The sequence below is a fragment of the Vitis riparia genome, chromosome 10 (assembly GCF_004353265.1).
Source record: "Vitis riparia cultivar Riparia Gloire de Montpellier isolate 1030 chromosome 10, EGFV_Vit.rip_1.0, whole genome shotgun sequence".
Taxonomy (NCBI): Eukaryota; Viridiplantae; Streptophyta; class Magnoliopsida; order Vitales; family Vitaceae; genus Vitis; species Vitis riparia.
Window position 1 is genome coordinate 7,529,348 of NC_048440.1, and position 6,741 is coordinate 7,536,088.

The window sequence follows — 6,741 nt, forward strand, 5'->3', positions numbered from 1 at the left end:
CTTGGCTCTACACATTTACAGAGCTAACCCCTGTCCAGTGCCTGGCAGAGCTAAGGGGGCTTCAATCCTTACTCCTTATCCCCATCTTCGCCCAGGCTAACGGGGCCTTCCTTATTCAGGGGGGAGAGTGGAGCCTCGAGAAGCACTGTTGAGAGGAAGATCCTTGGCCCCTCTTCATTCTCTACAGGGTTCCAAACCTTTCTTCAACATAGGTGACAACGAGCGGGGCAGAGATGGAAGAGATCGAACACGGGAATAAGAAGCAAGCTCGCCTTCCTTTTTTATCATTTTGATAGAGGGGGATGGAGAAAGTGGACAAAACAGACTCGCATTTCCCAGTCGAGGGTTCCTTTTTCGTCTCGCATTTCTGGAAAAGAAGAATATTGAAAACGCTCCTAACCCAACCCCTTCCTTCGTAGAGCCGTGTATTGTAAGTGATCCGAACCTGCCCGGAGTGAGCCCCCCATAGAGGCAAGTGAAGTTGGTGAGCCGTATGATGGGCAACTATCTCCTGCGGTTCGGAGAGGACTCAGCTGTTAGTTAGTACCCCCTTGGATTCGGGGTGGACCCTTTCACTCTATTTTATTATATACGCTTCGCGAAAAGAATGTTTTTTGATACACCTAGGACATGGATTCTATATGAACCAATGGATCGTGACAAGTCGTTACTACTAGCAATGACTTCCTCTTTCATTACTTCATCCTTTCTATATCCCTCTCCCTTGTTCTCAGTTACTCATCAAATGGCACTCAGTTCATATCTTTAAGTTCGATCATTGACAAGGTTCAAAGAAAGGGTGGGCCATTGATAAAGAATCGATTCCAAACCACAATGCTAGCAGATGGCGGGCCTCCGCTTTTCTTTTCATTAATGAAACCTGCCAGTTATTATGTCAAAAGGACAAAAAATGTTGGCCTGTTCAAAAGAAAAAAAAAAAAAAGACGTGGGTGGCATTATGACTGGGGTGTCAGTTAGAAAGGTTATTACAATCTTCGTTCAATCAAGCAGCATTCTTCTTTTTTTTGACTTTTGGAGAGGGAGGAGGGCTTTCTAAGAAGGGCTTGGGACCTATGAACGGCAACAAACATGATGAAATGAAGAAGAATGAACGGGAGGCGTCGGAAGATGACGAACTACTTACTTTTGTTTGGTTAACTACTTTATTGACTTGGGGTTCTTTCTCGTAAGTGGTACACCTACACCCTGCACGCACACTCACTATATCGATATACGTTTACGTTGATAGCCTTTCGCAAAAAGCCCCTCTCTCTCTACTAAATACAGTTGTTTCAGGCCGAACAATAGCAAGGCCCGGATCCAGCTGAAAAACGGAATGGAATACTCTAAGATGCTTCATAGCTCCGCCCCCCTTACTCACCTCTGAATCTATAAAAAAAGCCCTTTCCCCTTTGAATAATAATAAGGTAAGCTTGTTTGCCTGACCAGAAAGACAGCAAATTATCCTTTAGGTGCTTCGTATTCTTCCCGTCTAGCTAGCTGGCTCAAAGGGAGAGGCCCGCGAAAGCTTAGTAAGCTCAACCAATAGAAAGAGGAAAGCCGGAGAGAGAAGAACCTGTGCTTGATGGGCTCGAACGAAAGCCTTAACAACTGGTAACCCGGGGAACTCATTCTTTTGCTTGCATCCTGCGAAGGCATCACCGATCTTTAAGCTCCCAGCTCCGTACGCTTAGTAGGGCTCAACGGAAACAATTGGTCTGTCTGCAGGCGGCTCGAAGACAAGAAATGGAAGAGAAGACCATCGCTGGAGGCAATCAATATTGTCCTAAAAAGAGATCCTCTTGATGAATGTTTGATAAAGACTCACTTTTTGTATAAGGAAATAGCGGGCTGGAAAACTAGTCAACAGTTAAGCGCAGAAGAATGGTAAGGCGTACTGAGTTCTTGATTTATCGATTTGGTTTTTGAGATGCCTTGCATCGAGCTGAAGTGCTGCTTGTTGGCCTGCGATGAAAGCTTCATACTCGGTCACATTGTTTGTGGTAGGAAATGCCAACTGAGTTGCTTTGGGTATTGCACTCCTTCTGGTGATAACAACACAACACCGATTCCATTTCCTTCCTCATTGAGCGCTCCATAAAATTTGTCCAAACGGGAGTTCCATACTCTATGTCCGCGTAGAAAATTTCTGAATAAGGAAAATCAGTCTTTACAGGCTAATTAGATGGCAAGGTTGGTCGTAGATCAAGATGATCCGCAATGGCTTGCCCCCTTTATTGCTTTCTGCGTGACATAGGTTATGTCAAAGTCCGACAACCGCATCTGCCAACGAGCTACTCTCCCGGATACGACAGGTTTCTCGAACAGGTAGGGGATCCATTCGTGCCAACAATCTGACGGAATGGTCTAGGAAAGAGTGTCTAAATTTCTGCGATGCCCATACCAATGCTAAACAAGTCTTATCCATGTGAGTTGTATTTTCTTTCATATTCGACCAGTGACTTGCTGATCTACGACCAACTTCTCTTTCTTTCCTGTATCGTCGTACTGGACCAAAACAAAACCACTCCGATAGCGTTGTCTGTTGCGGAGAGATAGAGTAGAAGTGGTCGACCTGGTACTGGTGGGACCAATATAGGTGGATTGAGCAAGTACTTCATTCCGTCAAATGCAGCTTGGCATTCATCATCCCCTCTCGGATAAAAAGCTGATCATAGATCAGCCTGCTTAAGATCTACGACCAACCTCCTTTCAAGAGTTTGTAGAAAGGTTCACACCGGTTGGAATGTTTAGATATGAACCGCCGTATGAATTGCAACCGTCCGATGAGGCCTCTCAATTCTTTGATGTCTTTTATTGGCCAATATGGCCCTGACTTTGACTGGGTCTATTTCAATCCCTCTCTTACTGACGATGAAACCAAGTCACTTCCCCGACGAAACACCAAACACACACTTCTTTGGGTTCATCTTCAACTGAGATTTTCTTGATCTACGACCAACCTTTGTAGAGCTTCCGGATGTCCTTCTCGTGTCTTGGATTTTACAAGTATATCGTCAACGTACACCTCCACATTTATTATAATACATGCATCATATCGTGAAAGATTACAGTCATAGCCCTTATGAGTTATTGCCCCAGTTTGAGACCGAAAGGCATTACTACTACGTAGTATGTCCCCCAAGGTGTTGTGAATGACGTCTTCTCCTGATCTTCTTCCGCAAGCTTTCTCTGGTTGTAGCCAGAGAAAGCATCAATAATGGAGAGCATCTCATGACCTGCAGTGTTGTCAACCATAAGGTCCATGTGTGGTAAGGTTGCTCGTAGATCATAAGGCTGATGCTAGTATGAAGGGTGGGCTCCGAGAGGGGAATAGTCTGGAATCTTTTTCAAAAGCTTTTGATGAGGGTGGTCGTAGAGAACGGAATAGTCGACGATGGCAATCAGTAAATAATATGCACAGCTTTATTAAACGCTTCGGCCCATAGGTACTGAGGAACTTTGCTTGCAAAAGTTTTTAGCAGTCTAAGTGATGTGCCTTTGTTTAAGGGGGGCAAGCAAGCAAGCCACTGATCATTAACTCAATCTAAACTTGTTCCATTGCACTTATGGTTATACTTATCACCTACTAAATCTCTTTACGTTCCCCAACACAAATGCAAAAAAACACAATGCAACTTTGCTGAAAGATGAATGCGGTATAAATTGGGGGTGGTGTTTATGGCGCACGGAGTGGCAGTGACTCGCGCAAGTCGAGTGAGAAGGAGGACTTTCTCTCTCTCGCCCGACTCGCCCCCCTATCTAGTAAGGCTTTGGCAGCGGAAGTAGAGAAGAAAGAACCTCGAAAAAAACCCGGCTCCAGCTACCTTTAGCGGCTGTGGGGATCGCTCCCTCTGATCTCAGTCGGTTCGGCTGCGACTGAGCCGTCTCTTCAACTTCTTTACCCGCGGACTCCGGAACACATTCGGTAGGCTGTGTCCCTTCGACACTATGTTCAGCAGCCTTTTCTGGATCACCAGCCGACTCAGAACCAATTAGAAGGTAAATGCATGACAACCTCTAATAGGTTATCTAAGCCCACGAACTAACTATGAATAAGTCATCCACTTGCAAGAAACCCGTGACTTGGATCTTCTGTGCACTCCTAATGCACCCAAGTCACATACAATGCAAGAGATGCAGACGAGAATGCTTACAAGGTATAATGTGTGGAATGGGGATAGCTAAAAGTGAATTGGAAATTTATTAATATATAGTAAAATCCAAAAGTTTATTACATAATGACATGCTTTTAAGGGCTCTATCCTAACAAGTAGGAGATTGTTAGGATAAAACCATTAAAAACATGATGTGATATGATAATAATGGATTTATTATTTACTATTAAGATTATAGTTTCCTAATTTTATTTATCATATTCATGCATTACAATTTTTAAGGATTCTAGCCTAACATCTCATGCATTGTACATTCATAATTATCCTAGGACTCTCTAACTCAATGCACAACGAAAGTAAAAGCTTTTAAAAAGTTGGATTTAGAGATGAAAAGGCCACAATTTTGATCTAGATGTTCCCAAATAAAATCTAATTCAAAGAAAATGTGTCATAGGTGTCATAAATAGGACAACTTCCTCTTTCTCTTTGGGGAGGAGAGCCTAGAGGACCGAAAAAGAATAAGAATACCAATTTAAATGGATAGTTCTAAAAAAAATAGCAATAAATTTTAACAACTACCAATTTAAAAAAATAATCTTGGAAAAATCTTCTCATAAAAATTTACCAAGAATACTAAAATACTTTTCTTTAGGTTTTAACACTTATTTTGGTAACTTTCTTAATTATAAATTGTTTATTATGAAATTTAAAAATTAACTTATTTTCTTTAAATCAGAATCTTGTGCAAAATAAGAAAAATATTATTTTATAAAGATTTGGAAAAATTAAAGCTCTTCCTTAAAAGAAATATTTTATTCTTAGAGATCTTAAAGATTTGAAAAGATTTTAAATAAAATTAAAATCTCTAAGAATTAATTTTAAAAAGAAAAGAAAGTTCTTGATCCTTTTCCGACATATCTTTTCTTAAAATAAAATTTTCTAACCATGTACAATATAATTTAAATAAGTTTTCTAATTTTGAAAAATGCATGAAAATTTATTTCCAATTAAGAATACCAAAATATCTTAAGACCATATATGTAATTAATCAAGAGCATATAATAAAAACAATGAATGATTAAAAAATATGTATTTCCCATGGCCTTTAAGGATCCCATTGCATATTTGTTAATTAAAATCTGGATAAAATTTAAATTACCAAAATAGCCTTACCACCAGAGATTAGGGTTAGTAAAAATTGAAAAACCCTAGAAGACCCAATTGCCAAAAATAATTGAGCCTAAGAAGAGACCTAAAAAATGAGCCCAAACAACCAAAAACAATTGGACTTATAAGCAATCTCATAATAGCATGTTATTTGCGCAACATTGCTTCAATTTGTCATATTTCCTTATTTCAACTCCAAATTGTGATTCGTTTGAAGCATTGGATTCTTGATTTCCTAAGCTTCAAAGCCATCCAAACTTTGCACAACCTTGTTTCAATTAGCCATATCTCTCTCATTTCAACTTTGAATTGTGAACCGTTTGAAGTGTTATATTCCTAACTTCCTAAGCTTCAAAATCATATGTGGCTTGACCCAAGAAGCCATTGGAAGATAGTCCCGATTTTGAGTTAAAGTTGACGTGATTATGTTACAATAGATCTCAAAACAAGAACTTCCAAGAATTCTCAATAATTCTTCTTTTCTTTTGGGTCACCATGGAATCTCAAAAAGAAACTCTAACATTCCTTATTTTCTCTTGGGTCTTCATAGATGGATCTAAAAACCAAAATTTTTGTAATAAAAAAATTCATATGCTTCTATAATGGAGCTTACAAACCATTTATTAAAAAGAAATTTTTTTACATCGTAATAAAAATCTTATACCACTTATAGGGTATACAACCCAATCTAGAGAAAATAATAAATGAATAAATGTCAAAAAATCCAAATATAATAATAACTTTAAAATAATTATAATAATCATAAAAAAATTATAACCATTATATTAACATTCATTCATCTCTTTGGGCCATGGGATGAATAAACATACCTTGTAAAACAGAGTTAGCACATCCTATAACAAATCTAACATGCTAGAACCTACCCTAAGGCTTTGCTACCAGTTGTTGGGAACCTTGAATTACTCTGTTCCCATACCCTGGATCTCATAGGGTGCATGCATTTATCCCTATGGCTCTTTAGATCTAATGTAGCGGAAAATAATGGCTTTAAAATCATTTTAGAATAATGATCTAGAGATTTGAAACTCATACTTGTGATTTGGATGTTCCTAGATCATAATCCATTCATTGAAGAACATGCCTAGAAAAATTAGAAAGTCTCTTTCCTTATGTTGTTGGCCACGTGCATGTCCTATGCAATTCTTGTACACGAAGCCTATGTGCATCCCATGTGCTTCTCATGCATGCGGACTATGCACTTCCAGGCAAGGATTGAAATGTTGGTTTTTTTCGTTGAAATATAAGATATTAGTGGGCCCAACATGATATCGGGCACCGATTATCAATTGGTAGGAATTTCGTGAAAATTTCAGCAAAATCTTCAAAATATCGGCGAAATATTGGTTCAAATGTGATATATCAGTAAAAAAATCGAGCGTTGGGCGACGCACAACGATGATTGATGAGAGCACAAAAAATCGTTGTTTTATCTACG

The 6,741-nt window shown here is 39.1% G+C and overlaps 1 protein-coding gene across 1 annotated transcript in view; it reads left to right on the plus strand.

Moving 5' to 3' along the window:
• Nucleotides 1-2,029, plus strand: part of LOC117923747 (NADH-ubiquinone oxidoreductase chain 2) — a 6,131-nt gene extending 4,102 nt beyond the window's left edge. Inside the window, 1 exon segment of the mRNA XM_034842183.1 lies at nucleotides 1-2,029. This exon segment is cut by the window's left edge and continues 892 nt beyond it. The gene's annotated coding sequence lies outside the window, so the exon portion shown is untranslated.
• Nucleotides 2,030-6,741: the final 4,712 nt, after the last annotated feature.